Raw genomic sequence first — 19,024 nt, forward strand, 5'->3', positions numbered from 1 at the left:
TTGTGCGTAGTCAACTCACTACCCACCCAATTGCAGAGGTCAATGATACTTGCGATGATCAACAGACGTCTTTCCTCATTAGATTTGTTCCACATAAAAGTACTAGTCCGGACACAATGGGATTGTGGTCCACAGGCCTTTAGCCAACTGGTATTTTAACCACATAGAACTTTAATTAGTTCATTGGCGTAATCCCTAACAGAAAGAAGTTCTGAAGACGTTCTGGGGTAACGCATTTGTCCCATAACCTGAAAAAAGTCGTGGGGTCGATGTTCGATTGGGATACAACATCTTTACGACCGACAAAAGCGCGACAATATTAGCGTGACAGAGCCACCTTTTTAAGGAAACGATTATCCTTATTATTTAAGGAAAGGATTATCCTAGTAATAAGTCTATCATATAAAGTACTACTACCTAATAAATACTGATGACATCATACAGTAATATGTTTACAGGTATATGAGCCAATAAGCCATATGACCCAGATGGATTTATGTAAATAATAAACATTTTATGAGCTACAGAGTAAGGCACTTGATGCAATTTCTTTATTGACCGAATTGTCTGCGAAGAGACGAATAGACAATTATCAAGCGAGTCATTGTTGCTCGTAAATATCCAGTGCGGGGAGTCCTAGCCATTGGTAGGCCACGCCGGACCGAATTAGCTATCCGACCTAACTATCCGCAGCTGACGCTCATACGAACATTATAACCAGTTCACACTATCAACAAAACGTAAGGGGCCGTTTACCTCGTCCGTTTCAATTGTGTATAATGAATTAAATAAAAGCCCTGTGTTAGCCTGTAGCTTTGTTATTACTCACGATTAGTAAACCCAAACGTGAATTCAACCTGGATGATTCAGAAGCTCATACTTTCCATGTACGTACATGCGTTTACTGTACTTATCCATATACTGCTCTCATATGTGTTCATATAATTTCTATGGAACGCTCGATTTCAGCTGACCACCACTCCACATAAGCTGCGTGCTGTACGTTCGTAGTCTGCTTTTCGCTCGACTCCTACCTCGTGAGGCGTACCGAGTGACGTAAGCCAAAGTAAGCGACGCTACTGAAAAACACTTGGCACTCATCAAAAAACCCACTCAGTAGTGCTTAGCTCATTTAGCCGACTCGCTTACTAGCGCTTTCCAGCTGCAGTGGCCATCAGTTACCGATGCTAGCAGCGCCGATCGTGATGGCTGTGTAATAACGCTTAAGCTGCGGCCACCCTCCCATCATCGCGCATCTCCATGACGACACGGTTTCCACAACAGTCCGTAGAGCGCAACGAACAGAGAGAAAAAGGGAACAGAGACACCGTAGACAAATAGAGCTGGATATCGGAGATCGCGCGCTGGGACGCTTTCCTCACAGGAGATACAGAAAGAGCGAGGGCGTCGAGCGTTGGCGACCGGAGCAGCAGGTGAGGTATTGGTTATAGTGAATTGCTGAGGTGCTACTTTTCACGAGGTACGAGCGGCTATTTGGTCGAAAAGCTGCTCCGTTTGCTATTACCCCTTCTGCAATATATATTCAAAACGTTTTAGCTTGAATACTTTAGTTTCCGGTTAACCAATCGCTCCGTCTGCCCTTTGACTTCCCGCGAGACCGTCGGGACATATCCAAAAGGCAATAGTAATAGCAGCCGTGCTGGGTGGCTACGCAATTGTTGTGAGATCAGTGAAATAGATGGGTGGCTTCACGAGGATAGAAGTCAGAGACGAAAGATAGACTCAGGGAAACGTCGTCCAGCATGCGTGCGGGCCGCGTTCGGTTAACTGCTATTAATGGGACCATCAAACCGTTATAAGGCTATGTGTCTATGACACAGAAAAAGCTAGTGTTACTGTTTTTGTTAAGACGTCCGCTAAAACTCCTGGTAAGTACCCATGCATTCTCATTTCGGTTCGGCTCTATTGAGTTGTGCAATAATGTGTAACATGCAATGCTTCTGAAAAGATCCTCGTGTGATAGAACGAGTTCCCGTTAAGTAAGGGTAACGACGTCCGTTTTATGTAACGTTGGCTAAGCCAAAGATATTACGCTGGTAATAACGTGCACTTGTCTAGGGAATGGTTTGCTTGGCACACATTGTAAGCCGTAGTCCTGTAGCCATTCCTGTAGTCATTTATGTTTATGGACATGTGTGTTCTGAATCTTAAAGCTTGTTCGGGTCGTCTGACAGACGAGCGTATGATGGCTCCTGTTGAACAGTGTCACGTTAGAATAAGGTTTTTCTACTAGGGACGATAGGTCGGTTTAAGATAATAATGTGTACCGATCGACCGACCAGGGCCTAGTTTATCCATCTCCATATCTCCACCCGCCTGAACCGTCAGGGTACTTTCTTCAGGACAAACTTAAGGGACGCTTATGCATCAACTACCACAATATGCACTTTCTTTGCGGCATCGAGTTGTAGACAGGTATTGTGTGTTAGGAAGCCATAAGAGATTTAGTATGCCGTAGCTCTTGTTTATTGTACTTACGGCGTAAGAGGCGCGTCAGGGTCTATCCTAGCTATACAACCTTTTTGCCTACTACCCTTCAAACATAACGAGTGATATCGGAATAGAAGGAATCTAGCCGGATCCCGAACGAACGAAGAATTTGACTTCCATCACAGTAGACGTCCCAGCATGCCCCATAGATTTGACGCACAATCACTGGCTCCCGGCAAAAGCTTCGCAGATGTTTAGTTTTGGGCTCTCATAAGTGCTGTCTTGTATGTTCAGCTAAACCATCTACGCAAAATAGCATAGGCTAGTTGGATTACACTGAGATGGATTGGATGAATCAACAGGCCAAGTGCCACCCAGTCCTATCCATTGCTTACATTGTCGACATCGTCCATGCCACATCCGTTCTAGGATCCATCCACTGTGTACTACAGTACAAAATGACAACTAGTACGAGGGCGCGATTAGTACGTACACTAGACTAATCAGCTTATGATTAACACGAAACGCCAGGATGATCAGTCGACCGGCTCCCTGTGTGGCTGACGTAACGTATTGAACAAGTAACGTGGTTAACGAGGGGTAATCACACCTGACATATAAGTCAAACGAGAAGCAAGTATCTATACATATGCAGTAATATTGTTACTACGACAATTGAGCTGGTGTCGGCCATATATTAGTGTCTGTAGCTTAGATCAACTTTGCTCATGGTAATTTTTTATTTCGATTTTTTTAAAATAATGCACCTTATTAAGCTATAGCAATCTGTTATTGTTATCGCGTTTTGTTCTGTTTCCTAACGTAACCCGCCATATAAACTAAACGATTACAAAAGTGCTAAAGGGTTGGCCATCTCTTAACTGTTCCGTCTAATGGAAATTGTCACGTTAGGTTGAGCTGATACAATAAGGTCGCGAGATAAATTAAAATAAATACCCTAGCTCCCATGGACTGAGAAAAAAATTGTATCCTTCCTTCACGAGACCCTCTCACAGCCGTTCGCAAATAGCCCTAACCTTAATCCTTACGCTTGTTCCACGCGCTTGGGCTTAATCATAGATACAAGCGCCGAATTTCAAGCTAGTGGTTGGGAATACCCGCTTGTATCTGTACACAGCCAGATACGAGCGAACAATACCAACCATGTACTTGTTTCGATTATATTTGTTGTCTTTGTCCTTTTCTCACGTACCTCATCTAAGAAAAAAAGGTAAGCCAAACAGTTCTAATGCGGCGCAGTAATTGCTATTAGATAGTAGTTATTTATTATTAATTGTATTAGTTACCTATTATGAATAAGTAATTACTGCCTTTAGTTTTTCCATTTCTTAAGTCTCACCCGACGATTGGCTAAGTTCTTCTTCCGAGTTCATTAAAACGAACCTCCGTAGAACGTCACAGATACCCTGTGTCCTGTGACTATGGGGAGAAGTCATCGCCTTTGATCGTTCAATATTGCAGCTCTATAATGCTGAGAACGGGGCAGAGACACAGAAGCGACCGATTACGGGAACAATCCGAGGGAAAAGGAGTTACGCGTTGTATCTCACAGTCTTCAGGTGTTTGTATGAATCCGGCGTCGCTGTCCAGACTATCGACGCTGGAACCAACTGGGTTACTGCTAGCAATTATGCACGAGTTTCGTAGGCCTCCAGGGAGTACAAGCTTCGTATTTTCAATCGGAACGCCTCCTCTTCCCGGCCAGAGCAACTATATCCGGCTATTAGGCTTAGTGATATTGGATAACGTTTAGCCTGTGTAGCAAAACGTCGAATGGAATAGCTTAATAGAGTAAGTAATATAAAGGCGAGATAAACGGCTTCGCCTAAGCAGCAGAAAGAACTGCGTCAGAAGTTGCGAATACCCTATAGGGGGCGAAGACGTACTTGAATAGATCGGATCTGCTAATATCAAATAGTTTGTAAGAATCTGTTTCTGTAAAAACATAACTGGTTTCCTTTGATTTTATCTTAGCTAGTAGTTTGGAGCGTTTTATCGATGTTAAGGTAATTATAAACTTTTAAATAAAGAAAAAAATTACGACCGTGAGCTCTGATGCCAAGCAGAGAACCGGATTCAATGACGAGAAACGCTGTGTAATTTTTATTTTAAAAAAGCCTGCGTAGAATTAAAGCGAATCAAATAGTCTACCATATGGCAGAAACTTATGCGTTTCCGATATTCATACCATTACGTTCGCTTCCGATATCTTTAATTACCGGGCTATACAACTATTCATTACCAACAAAGAGAAATTAAATTGAAATAATAGCAAAACTTAATAAACTCAACCTTTCTCTCTTGTATGCGTCTGGTGAGATAAGATACAGATGAATATTGCTCCGATATTCAGGTTTGTCATTCTTAGTTTTTCTGAGGTTACTCCCAGCTCATTCCACTTTACGTTTTCCAGGTCCGGTCCAATGGCTGCGTCACGCCTTAACGTATATTTCTTAAACAAAAACCATATGACAGTTGACATACCGTAAAAATAGTACCCGTTTAATGTTTATCTTCATACCTAGTTCGTACAATGAATGCATAAACGACATGATTCTCTGTTAAAGTCCCAAATGATTCGGGTATTCTTCCGAATGCTCTACGTAAACTTTATCTGTTAATTAGTAGATTTCTATTCCACCGGATTCTCCCGTTTCTCTGCCTCTTGGACCTTTCCGCTCGGTTGAAGATGACCGTAACAACTGCGATTAATAATTCTTAGCGGACGTCATTGCACCCCCTGCTTCAATTGATCCCGGTACCCGGACCGTGTATATATCTTGAAGGCGTGCTCGATTCAACGTTCAGTGAAGTGCGTGGTGTGTCCATTTACATACGTGACGCGTGCTCTTTCGGCGTTCCATTTGCAGGATGATATGGGAAGCCGAAAAGATCGTTGAAATTTTTTACTGCGCTTATCGTAACTCGACATACTGGCTAACTCTCGCCTCGGGTCACCAGCGGCTGATGACTTGCTCGATTGGTCTCAAACGCACGGACGTCCTCGAATTCCCTGATCTTGCCCGGCGCCTGTTCGATTCAGTGGAACCATGTAATTTGTAAGCGTCTGTAAGTTCATTTCCCCTTTTTCTCCTTGTTGAACCATTATCTCCTCGCTATTTGAAGTGTTTTTGCGTTCCGCAAATACCTTCCGTACGGCGGTGAGTGACAACAAGCATTGCCGCTGTTGCCTGGATAGTCATCAGTAATAGCAGCCGCAATGTCGTCTATCATTACTTTTATTGTTCTGGATTGTTCTTATTGGATTGGATGTACTACGATCGAATCGATGCTCTGTCCGGGACTTTATCAGGTCAAACGCTGTCTGAACGAACGCCGCCGCGGGGTAAGGCATGCATTCTACAACGAGAAAAAGTAACGAATGGGGTGACCAAATGGGCTACATTCATTGCTACATTAAAGGATATATAAGTGGAAAAACAGGGCCTTAACACAGGAAGGACCTGGAAATCAATAGAAAGAATGGATGGAGAAGATCTGGGTGAGCCTTATATGAGAGCGATAGAGTTATCAGTAGCCCTCACTAAACGCCTTTGCCGGTCTACTGGATGTCTTACTCAGAAGACATGGGCATCAATGCGTGATTAGGTGCTGCGTTATGGAAGCTTTACAGAAATTACCAGCGTATAGGGCTTTACAATTTCTGCTTGTATTATTACGGGTCCTACGGGTCACAGTTGCATGCACCCGTATTACACATGCTTCTGCTATTGATTGTATTCCATGGAACAAAATAAAGACAAAGGACACAGCACAACAATAGGGGCAAAAACAGCTTTCGCTGTCAACTTGCCCTTTCTACTTGCTTCTCACGGCCCCCTGGATTCTCTCTAAGTTCCGACATCGTCTGTGGAAGGCACCAGTAACTGTCGATACAATTCGGACATCTGAAAAACGAAGATAAGGAATTTTTTTAATTGCTATTCATCTAAGTGTGAGCGATGTCGTGGGAAGAACTCAGAGGTAGCGGCATGCGCCCGCAAACTCCGTCTATTATGAAGGGCTGTTACGACTCCGACAGTGGGAGATAGATAATGGAAAAGGAAAAAAAAAAGGGAAAGCGCAAAGGGTATATTTATATCGAGAGGAAGGGTAGCGACTTACGATAGCGGCACAGACAAAAGCCTTCGGCTGAGTGGCTGCTGGGGAATGAATTTGTACATTTTTGCCGAGGGTACGCGGACAAGACGAAGTAACTATTAACATCGTTACCAACGAAGCATTGTTGGATCCTTTACTGTTGCCCTGTCGTCTAGATCAGACCGGAAGAGTCAGAAGATTTAAGACCTGGAAGTATCTTGCCACTGATGTAATCGACCTACCATTGACTGGAGAGCGTTTGTGTTTAAAATGTTTGTAGGCAATTGGTTTCGTGGCTCTTTCTTTTTGCCCTGAGCCGATGTCGTTGTTTGTTCAGGGGCTAGAAGGTCAAAGCTTTGCCCTTCCGTTCATATATAGCGAGGATCGTCTGCTTTGTTGTCACTGAAAAAGGCCGCATCTATTTGCCACAGTTGCATTGGATCCGCCGCACCGATCCAAATCGTAATAAATGAGTAAAACTTTAGATTTTTGTAGAGAGCAGGCGTTAGAAGTATTAACAAACGAATGGAAGGGAACGAATGAGAAATTGAACGAGGTAAAAACAATAGAACCGAGAGTGTTTAAGCAAGAATCGAGGAATTGGCATAGAGGTTGTTTAGTTTTTGGCGTTTAAAAAAAGCTACATTTTTTGCAGGATAATTGTTATCGTGCATGGTAACTGTAAAAGCAAATCCTAGGTTTACATAAGTGGTTTTCGTTGGACTAAATGCGGAAACGAAACAGGTCCACAGATGTGCTATTTAGGAACACGATTGCTCAGTTTACCTTCGCCGCTTCTAGGTAGAGCAGTAAGCTTATATAAGTTGAACGGGAATTGGGCACTAAGCAGCTAACATAAAGGCTCGAATAGGAGCTCTTACGGAAGATAGACGTCGTTGTCGTCTGAATCATACCAGAATGCACTCAGGAGCTTCGCTACTTCAATGTTACCCTCAGCATCGCGTGTACTTCCTCGTTTAAGATTGGCGCGCTCTACGAAGTGCTGATGTATGCTATTGTCCTTTGAGAATATCATAGAAATTTTTTTCTTTAACGGCTCGTTTAGGAAAACAAGCTCCAACAACAAAAGTTTACTAAACCAAACGCTCTTACACAAAAAGCGTCGTCTGTAGAAATAATTTCATAGTCTCGGGCTATCAGACGGGCAGTCACTAATTGTCTCGGATAAAACGAGTTCCGTCCTAGATCATCGATACCATAATACCAAGATAAATTGCCATTGTTGTAGTGAATAATTCTGAACGTCCTATTGGTTTTGTCTAAGCGTAAATAACAGCGTTGCGTAAATAATGCATTTAAACTAGCATCTTTTTCCGATACCTAAATATCCGTGAGTTCCTTAGAACATTGAAGAGTTCACACCGAAGTTGTGACCGTTAAGTATGTATCATTAATATGATAGCATCAGGACAAAAAAAAAAAGTAGAAAACCATAAAGCTAGCTATCTTTTGATAGAGCATATTATATGGTAGTTTTCGAAATAATGTACTAACCTTTTTGCATTAATGCTATGGTATTTTTTCTCGGATGTTTTTTTAGAACTAGAAAGTTTGCCGGTGAGATTTAATGGAAAAGCTATGTATTGTTTTATGGAAGCTCTATGAAAAAACGTTGTTTTTTTGTGTGTGATGCCGAGTTTAACTATATATATCGCTTGACGCTATTCGGCTGGCAGATAAGGTCTGACAACCTATAATAAGTCTGATCTAACTAACAAAACACATATTAGTTAATACTGATCGAATGATATTTCTTCATTACATACAGTACTTTCAAGTTACCAACAGCAAGCAATAAACTTGCCAGTATTGGTACAATGTATATCCCGTTTATAGTGCTTGTTTTTTATAATTAACATCTTATGTTGTTACCTATACATATGATGATATAGCAGATTTTCAGTGTCTTTGTAAAAGCCGTATTCGGACGCCTCTGTATATACTTTAAAAACTATTCAGTGTTTATCTATAGTTAGCTCGAACGCAGCCCAGACATTTATGCCGCACTTCTAGCTAGTGATTTTAAGCCATTCGATTGCTGTCAAAGGAAACGTTCCCTAACATGTATAGCGTAAGGTTACCCTCCAGTTTCACCCACATGATCATTATAGGGACACAGAGACGGCAACTATTTCAACCTTACGAATCCATACTTACTAAATATCACATATCGCATCATATCACAAGACATTCAACACACAGGCGCGCAAATAATGCGTACTGGCTTAGCCGGCAGTGAATATCTTCATAAAATATTCCGCGCGTTGAACTCTTCAACCTGCGATTGTCCGTTACCCCGACTATTCCCAATCGAGCGTCTTATTTGCCAAGATTGGCATTATATAATATAGCTTACTTGAGCATAAATTCGAAATTTTCGAGGTGCGGTGTATAGCAAATAATAAAAAGTGAACGTTGTGTGGGCACGACAAAATGACAGCGTTTACTGTTTGCCGTTGCCCTGAAAGGGGCAGATCAAAACTGTTGACAGTTTTTATCGGTCTTTTCACTTTCCCGTCTGTTAATTTCTATCAAGCCAATAGTAGCATCATAACTTTTCATAGCACGATTATAGTCCTGAAGCATTTCCATTCTAAGCCCTATAATTCTCCCTACTTTTCTTCCAGCTGTGTAGCAAATTTTTATTTTCGTCTTAACTCACACACTGCGGTATGTCTCATAGAGGCCAACTCATCCTTGCCTGCTAAGATACAGTCTTAATAATCAATGACATGTCTGCCTGAGCCTTTCATCGAAACGCAAACTCGTGTTCCCCACAGACGGACCTCGACGGATCATCTAGATTTCTAGTTTGCAGCAGAAGCAACAGCATTAACTACTGACGATTACCTAATTTCTCAAGCGAAATCCACCGACTAGCGATAAATAGTAAATTTTAGTTGTATGAATATCTATGTACCTGTAAGGCCGAAGAAAGCCACGCGAGCAAATGACAACTATCCATTAGTAAGGCACACATCATTGCCACTGGTGTGACTGTGCTGGGTTGGGAAGAAGTGCACATCAGGAAGGACCCAGATAGGTACTGGGCGAGCGATGTATAGTGCCGTTCTTTTTCCTAGTTTCCAATGTGTGCCTATGGCTATAATTGGACATAAATATGTACGTATATTACGTGGAACAGGTTTTGACGAACTTACCCTTCCACTGAAGTGACCCATAGCAGTACGAAAACACAAACTAACAGAATCCACTGTAAATATATGAATTTGTTATTTTGTTTAGCGCCTTCAGCTACATTTACCATGGGAACAAGTCTTAATAATTACTTTTGTGGTATTCCACCAAGGGTTCACTTCCTCTAGTTCCCCTGGTTACGGTCGGCTATAGGATGATAAGCTGTAAGAACAAATCGTTGGCTAGTTAAAATTGACGAGCAATTACATTCCTATCCCTGGTTGTTTTTCTGCATTATTTACGTATCCCGCAAACTGTAGGAGGGTAGTTAAACTAACAGCTGTTTATTGTTTCCTTTTGTAACTGTAACAACATATATTGTTATGGTTATATATAATAGCAATGCTCTATGACAATCCACGATGTAAAGCTGTCGTCAGTGGATAAACGACGTATCGTTACGGCTAAAAATTACGTTATCGTAACAGAAGTGTTATTCCTCTATGATTACCGTTATTTCGATCGACAAACTGCATTTATTTGCCCGTGGTCGACGTAAACGGAACGATATTTAATGAGACGAGCCGTTTTGTCTTTGAGTGCTGTCGATGCTGAATAGCGACCGTCATAATCACTTGCTGCGCCACAAGGTTCCTGACGCTTCGCGGATTCGGTGTTAAAAAATGATTCGGTCGGTCGGTCGGTCGGTGCGGTATTTCGAAATGTGTGGATGTTTCCAATCATATTTTACATTAGGTAAATATCGATAGTAGTGAATTTAGATGTAAATGGCTGCCGGAGGAACCGTGAAACTAGGAGATACAGGATGTTGCTAGATTCGCGTTAGCGACGTACTCTGACGGTATTGATGACGAGATTATACGTTCTGCTATTTAGTAGGCAAACGCGTTGCCACCACCGTTTTGTAATAAGAGTTGTAGGCGTATTAGGAGCAAGCTTTGTCCAGCCTTCTTAGCTCTAGCAAATTAAAATAAACCTAGAACTATTGAAAGAGAATTAATACCGACGATGCGTAGTTTACTGAACGGCTGAGCTAAGTTAGATAAGCAGTAGATTTATTGCAAGTTGCGGTTCGTTATAGCTATTTGCCGCAAGGAACTATGTTTTCTTACCGTAAGTTAGCATCCGTATGCTAAAAAATCACCAACAACTTCGAGCCTAGGCATTTCGTCACGACCGCAGTATTTAACACCTCCAAAATATATACGTGAATATTTATTTCAGTTCTTACGTGTTCATGTGCCAATCCAGTTCGCCAAAAGAAACTGCTTTTATTTTGTTCTGCCTTCTCCAGTTAACAGTTATAACTATCTCTAGTTGCCGTTAGCCTCTTCTCTGCTTTCATGTCCAATCTCCGTGCCTACCTCTCTTGAAACCACTCTTTAGCGATGATTATTTGCTTGCGGACATCCTCGGGAAATAGCAATTTCGCTACTGTGTCAGGCAACAAAGAACGACTTCTTGACGCTTTATATTTTTGCGGCGACGACTGGATGCCGGATACTGATTACGCTCCTTTGCAAAAAAGCAAGCATCCGGCCCCGTACCGGTTTCTTGGAACGTAAAGCAACTGACGCTGGACACAGGAACGCGTTCCAGAACTATCCAGCTTATGAAGACTTATATGGTACAAACAGCGTTCGCGATAACGGCGGTACCAAGTCGTCTATAAGACCAGTGAAACGTTACGACACAATCACCAGTCCCGGAACTATTATAAGAGTGGGGAACATGACTGCGTTATCGTAAGCCACAGCTCTTATAGAGTAAAGGGTATCGCCGTTGTATTATAGACACGGTGATATTATCTGTAGTCGCATAGACATAGTAATATGTTATAGCTATGCATACGTATCTAAACGTTCCAAGCTGTCCCGAAGCGTTCTCAGGGCTATGGAGTTGATGCCGAAATGGCGTTCACCCTTTTCTCGCATCATTGTTGTTCGTATTGGCAGCAAAGACATCACTGGGACGCTGTAGTAGCACCAAGTACGCGGCCGCTGCGTTGGCTGCCGCCGAAGCAAGTACACGTAAGCGTGACTTGTTGAACGCCGGTGGTTTTGTAGCGACGATCCTCGGCTATTCAAGGACCCCGCCGCCGCCGCCGCTCACTGGGCTTGGCCCACTCTGGCCGCGACGACCCCGTGGCGGTAGCTGCGCCAAATAGTCGCGGCTTCATCCGCGGCTAACAGCATGACAATATCTGGACCCAGCTGCTTTACTCGGTTTGCAGACTCCTCGAACGACCATCGTACCCAGTTCGGCATCATTACTACTATGACTTCTAGTAGCAGCAGTGTGTCGGAGGATACTCGATTCGCGACAGACTGTTACTGCTCGAATAGTTTATGTTTTTTTCTCACTGCTGATGGTGACCAGCCGTCGTAGTCAGACCGGCACCGTCCCGTCGTCTGGTCCTATGCAGCTGTAAGTCGTCGTTGCCTCTTGTGCTTCGTCTCACCGTTGCCTTTTCTTCGCGCTGGCGTTTTTCTCTTTGTAGAAGTGCCGGTTCGGCAATGAATGCGCTGGCAAAACTCTCACCGACTTGTGATGGTAAAAGCCCTCTCTCATGTCAATGGTCCCGAATGACTGGTCGGTCAGGCGGCCGGACGGCGGAAGGTGCGCGAGCCCACAGACAAACATTCAGCCGCCTTCACGACATAAGATTGTGTGCTCCAGTTGTGGCTTTAGCAGATCTGAGGTTTTGTCTCAGAGCTGTTGCCGTTAGTGCTGCCTATTGCTATGACTAATCCAATCTGTAAGGCACGAAACTGAGCTCAACTAAGGTGGGTGACCAAGATGCGCTCTCGGTGATTTAGCGGTCTGACTATTGGCCATTGGCTTCGGTTCCTTATCAGAAATACGCCTACAAAGTGAGGAATTCGTTAATTAGCATTGATATCACGCTGGGGGGAAGAGGCAAACTAAAAAAAAAAACTGAAAAAAGTTATTAGTAACTTAGTAAAGTGATTTTATTTTCTATAACGATACCATGCAAGCATATCCCCCTCCTGCATCGAACTGGGTGACTTGTTGGCTAGATCTGACTAAGCTTTGCTGCGTAGTCTACGGATAGCAGTGATTTCGAATTATGTCCTTGTATGTGCGTTAGTGGATTGCAGCAGTGGAACCTTGCAAGACCGTACAGACAGAGAACAGGCCGTTTGCTGCAAAAGTCCACCATCGAAAATGCCGCTTGGATAACTGTAACGGGCCTGAACGGTGGCAATGGTGGAAGTATTTGGCGTGCTTGTGAGTACTAGTGGCGCCGCCGCCGCCGCCGCCGCCGCTGCTGCTGCCGCCGCAGCTGTTAGTTCATCTCGTTTTGTAGGTTAGGTAATGCTTCGAGCACCTCGCGGAATATGTGCGTGACAACCCACGACTTGCAGTGGGGAACGAATAGATCTTTAAATGTTGTTTGAATAGTAACGTATAACATTAGAATAGAAACGGAAGAATTCTCTGTGAAAAATATAGTCCCACGACTGATGATCATTTAAGACAAAGATGTAATCTATAGAATTAATCATAGAACGGTAGTCAAAGATGGCCAAATTAAACAAACGAAAAAAATGCATTACCTAATGTAATAGTGACAAAAGTGCAAACGAGGTCAACGGGAGAACTATTTGCAACGGATGTGCAACAAATAACATTAGCAATAAGAGTGCGAGCAAAATGTGTGCAGTATCTGAATACAGCGGCAAAATGCATTGGTGATTTGATGGATATCGGCGAGCTGCATAACAGAAACTCCTGTATACATGCCTGTTCTTTAGACAAAATCATACTTTTGAGCAAGGACTACAAATAGGATCACGTTGGAAGCAATATTAGCGTCATGTAGCGAAAAAAAAAAAGAATAGTTCTTCTTGGAATACAAGGATCCATGCCTACTGAAACAGGGAGTAAGTAAACCTTCGTAAGGCTTCCAAAGCCTATAGAATTAGCTGCATGAGATAATACATACTTGGAAGTCGAGAAAATTAAGCACCTATATAATACAAGAGATCAGTCATAGACCCGTACACTAACGATAAAGTCTATCTATAGCTGGGGTATCGCCTCCTTCTACTTGCGGGAACAGCCACATAATTTTCGTGGAGGTGGACTTCACGCCGATGCTGCCACAAGGGGTAAAAGCCCGCATTAGATTTAACAGAGGTATATCTGCCTATGAATCCTGGACAGGTCATGTGTTAAATGCAAATGTATTAGATACTGGGAATAGATATAATGTCCGTGTCTGAAGGTCAACCGTATAGTAATAAATCGAGAAAAAAAAAAAGTCGATAAAAAGAGGGAATTAAAAGCTAATAACGTTTAGTCTGAAATTAAACTTTTTGACCATCTGTGGTCGAAGTCTCGTGTTAGAGTAAAAACATAACGATTTTAAGTCAAAATGATTGCATCCTATTAGCTCTATGCCGACTGATTTTGATTCGCCTTATACGAGTTTTTGTCCTTTCTAAAGAATATTAGCAAACGGCAATAGCAAAGATTACTAAGAACAATAGTTGTCTCTATGGTGCTATCTTTTGAACAATGATAAAAAGAACGCGCAGCGACAACGAAAGAGCCGTCGGTGTTTTTCGTCTGAGGGGATACCGGTTCTGGCAGTCGCAGCACGAATAAAGCTCTTAGTATAGAAATTTCGCGAAGTAATTCTCTTTATGCGAACCAAACGTATTGGCAAAACGTAAAAAAGAACGTATTGGAATTTGTGTTTCTGCAGGACGACGCATACTGTGTGTCGTCATTTAATTACACACGTTTGTATATACCGTAGCACGTACATAATATGGTAAAATAGTTGAAAAATGTTAGATCCCGTGTGAGAAATAACATCTATGATGTTCGAAAAACTCGAAGCTGACCCTTCGCGTGCAGTAACTTTCCTGGGTAGTTCATCTTTCTATGTCTAGTAAGCAACTATTCCCTTTACTACATGCGGAGTTGAAGTACATCCCCCCACTCAGATAGTTATCATACGGATTTTCTTCTGTATTAGCAGTAGCTCAGTGGTGATGTGTTTGACGATTTCATTTAGAAACACGGGGTGGTCTAGGCCCAAAACCGGCGGAATTATCCGAAGCAAAATTTAGCAGCAGGCTCGTGTGGGCAAAATCCCCGCTTTGGACCCATACGAAATCGGACGCCGGCGATTGTACAGGTCAGTTGAAAGAAACTAGTGATCCCCGAGCATAACTTAGTTTAGATTGGGCCCGTATACGTGTACGTACTCTGTAAAATTAAAGCATCGCATTCGTTGTACTACATGTAATTCTTATCAAGTTGTCTGTGAAAAGAGATTTTGTTGATTTCATGGCCATAACGTACCATTCGGACAAAACAGTATTCTCACAGCAGATAATCACGATCATAGATTATAATTTACCAAGGATAATTATTTATATCAAAATCATGCAGAACTACAATGCTAATTATAAGGCTTCACTGTGACTAAGTCCATTTCGGAGAACGGGGCGTACATCGTCGCCGTTCTTTCTCAATCTCGGCCGGGAATCATCCAATACAGTTATATGATAGCTATAATAATAAACTCATTACACTGACCAGCCGAACTCCAAGGGGGCCTATTGTAGACGAATGATAATATTTAATCTGTCTAATTTTACGGTAAATATGAACAAGGAATCATCTGAATCAGTGATCTTCTTTAAAAAAGATAGTGTTTCCTTAATGATTGACTGACTTTTTCGCGTGAAATTATTATTGGGCTTTAAGTGATACTTTCTTAAAATGAATGAATTGTGACGAGCTTGCTTAGGCCACAGAATAGAAGGGTCTTCAGCGACAATACTGGTAGACTTACTTTCAACAATCGCGCTAAATTAATTTCCGTCCATTTAATTTTACTCAAACCTATATATATATATATATATATATATATAGGTTTGAGTATAAAACGTATGAGGTTCATCAATATGAAAAGTTTTTTTGACCGCGAAACGTTTTATCACGAACGTAATCAGCGACAGTATTCGGTGACAGCTATTCATCAAACATTTTCATCATATTTAAATAATCTAAAATACCTAAAAACGGATATTCCATTGGACGTTTTAGCTCTTTCGTAATGTGGCCAAAATATGATCCACCCCCCACTTTGGGTCTATTTTTGATGGGTGATTTCCAACATCCAACATCCGAGGTCAGCTCATCGACGCTGCAGAGGACCGATTCAGAGTTCCAGGTTTCCAAGAGTGCTGGTGTCGGCTTTGGAATATGGCAACCAGCAAACGTCACGACCTGCTTCAACGCGCCCATAAAAAGTACCCAGTACTACGATGATGATATTCACACTCTTCTTAAGAAAACTGAAGGAAGCTGATGATAACTACGAGAGAAGATGGCTAAGAAGCGATCCCAAGCAACTGTGGCTACGAAAGCCCGGATCAAGCACAGTAAAGTTGATATTCCTGCATTCGAAACAAATAACAGCTTAGGTCCAGTATTAACAAACGCTTTACGGGTAGCCCCTTTGTTGGCCACACCGGCCCTTGAATACGAGAAAGCCTTTAGAATTACCAGCTATTTTTGAAAAAAAAAAAAAAGTCTCAATGTCTAAGAAAATGACGAGTTACCCTCTAATCATACGTCAATATTTCAGAAGCGAGAAAATCGCTTCATAACCCATAAGCAATTAATGAACACCTTGCAAGTATATAAAGGAAGTACTTTGGTTTTAAAGATGTATAACACATATTATAAATGTATAAACGATTTATGAGTTGCTGAGCGGTACTCGACTTTTAACTTGGCGTTTAGCTTAGAACTTTTACTAATCGGATTGATAATCCGGGATTACCCAGCGGTATAACGTGATTAGTCTAGACAAGGTTATGGTTGACAAGATATATTGATATGCTAATGTATTACCAAAAGAACGTTTCGTCGCACTGATTCGAGCGAACTAAATAAAGTTTCCACATAAATTTTAAAGTGATGCCGGACTATTACTACTGAAGTATTGATTGACAAAATCTACATTACGAAATAGAAACACAGCCACTTATAAACTTAACAGAGAATTACTTCGATAATATATAAGTCATCATTATATAAACGATTTGATCTGCGTGTACTTCTGTTTAACGACACTCACAACTTAATGTTATTATGTCCTGAATGTGGGGCCGCCCTTTAGTAGAGTTGTCAGCCGAAATACGTTCCCAACATTGCGGCGTCGACAACAAGCACAGAAGTGCTGTGACATTTCAAAACAACTTCAATTTATAGCAGAATATAGTCCGTTTCATTATAGGATCCGATGGCTTTGTTTTAATCACCGTCGCCAACAATTGCTTGCCAAATGTTGTTAAAATAACGATAACGACAAATAACTAGTTTTTTACCGTCTGTAGTATATCAATCATATGCAACGGAACCAGCCGTCGAAACTAGCGTCTTACAATACGACGGAATGGCTTCATCTGTGTTAGATCAATGACCAAAAAACACAATCAATAGGGATCCCTCTTTTATAGACTTGTCCTGTTTTCAGCATTACGCATTATACTTTTCCGTAACTTCCTAGCCAATAACTTCTCTTTCATATTTTAACTTTCTTGGCATACCCCTTCCAGTTGTGTTCGGCTAGTTGAGACTTTGAAAACGGCTTGCATTATATCTAATGGTGCAACATATCTAGGTTGGGCACCATCAATGTTGAAATCTACCGACACCACCCCGTTCATATATGCATTTACATACGAATAGGTCTATGGCCACCACGTCGACCATGAGGGTTAACAGCGAGCGAAGTTGCTTTGCCAGCTAGCTATTAACTTTGCGAACCACTCTAACTATACCCGGGCTGTTGTTATCGTTGACTATGAATAGCACCGTTATTTTGCCCTTTTTACAACTATACACTTATTATAAATGCTCAGACACACACACACACCCCTACACTTGTACATTTCTGTATCGAGTCGCCGCTCCCGTCGCTGCTGGCTGTTCTTCCATTGTTTATCCGCCTGTCACAGCGACGTTTGTCTATTCAACGGTTCCACATCTACGACAAGTCCAGCAGTGCATGCGAACGCCGCTACAGGCGTCGCTACAATCGACGAAGCCGTTGCTACCCTGTCTGTCTATCTCTTATCATTTCGGATCTATCTATCTATCGTTCGTCGATCGGAGACTTGCTATACCTCGTGCGTTTATTTGTGACTTCAATGTTCTGCCACCCTTTTCGCTATCGCAGTCGGCGTTTTCTTTATTCATGCTAGAGCATCGACCAAGTCGCTGGCGTCGAATCCTGTCCCAGCGCATCCAGCAACGCAACAGTAGTGTCCCACCATTGCCAGAGCCATAAAATAGGCTTGCGCTCCTTTTCCTAAATTTTCTTTTGTCCTTCCACCAGTCGTGGCTGTCTTTCGATATTTTTCTAGTGTTCGCGCAGCACTTCTTTGTGTTATTTGTCTGTTTTTGTTTGATTATCCAGTCCTGCTTGCCTGGACACACGAATGGCCGACTCATTTATTAAAAGTCGCTTTTAACTAGTTAGCGACGAAGTTGCTTTTCTAAATCCACTTTCGCGCCTTGTCTTTTGTTAGCTTCACTTAGCAGGGCTTGCTCGCTCCCTCGTTCATTCGAGCGCTATGCTAAACACCTTCGGATGCCGATCTGATGCGCGGAAACATTCAACGCGATAGGGTACCGGGATAAGGGGTGATAAGGGTGAGAAGACAGCGAGCATCCTGCTACTGTTGCCTGATACTCCGAGGTTTTCTTGTTGCAGGGTGGCGCCATTGTCGTTTATGCGAATAATGTCTCCTGCAAGCCCAATTAAACAGAAGACGGTTCCGGCTGCCGGTACGTTTATCCAACAGCGTCTGACAGCAGAACGACAGATAAGGCAACGCGGCCATCTCGCCGGCGCTCGCTTAACAGGGAAAGGCGCAAAACACATTTACGTAAAAAACCGTCTCATATTATCGAATAGCACTTAGTAGCTTTTCTAGATGATTGCTTAACCCATTAGTTACCCACGTGTGCTGGCTGTCTAATGCGTTTTTAGTTATGCCTGTGCTATCCTTCATGAATATTTATCCAAGGAAGGCAAGATAAGAACGAATCAGAACCGTTGTTAGAGAGAAACCCTATAAATATAAAGCGAAGTTTTTCAGGTGCTTTTGTACGCTAGCGCTACGTCAGGGAAAAGGGACCAAATGCCGTCACAACAAGAAAGCAAAAAGCTGGACGTTGTTTGTACGACCAACGACCAAATAACAATAGGTAA

At 42.3% G+C, this 19,024-nt stretch overlaps 1 protein-coding gene across 16 annotated transcripts in view; it reads left to right on the forward strand.

The window, feature by feature from the left end:
• The first annotated feature begins 1,247 nt into the window (after nt 1–1,247).
• Nucleotides 1,248–19,024, forward strand: part of LOC111249503 (uncharacterized) — a 44,796-nt gene continuing 27,019 nt past the window's right edge. Inside the window, exons 1-5 of one of the 16 annotated variants that reach the window (XM_086986642.1) lie at nt 11,579–12,539; nt 12,866–13,661; nt 14,804–14,926; nt 18,524–18,597; nt 18,912–19,020. The gene's annotated coding sequence lies outside the window, so the exon portion shown is untranslated. The other 15 variants (XM_086986643.1, XM_086986648.1, XR_015326094.1 and 12 more) reach the window with 15 other exon arrangements.

The sequence above is a fragment of the Varroa destructor genome, unplaced genomic scaffold, assembly GCF_002443255.2.
Source record: "Varroa destructor unplaced genomic scaffold, Vdes_3.0 BEIS01000004.1, whole genome shotgun sequence".
Classification (NCBI taxonomy): domain Eukaryota; kingdom Metazoa; phylum Arthropoda; class Arachnida; order Mesostigmata; family Varroidae; genus Varroa; species Varroa destructor.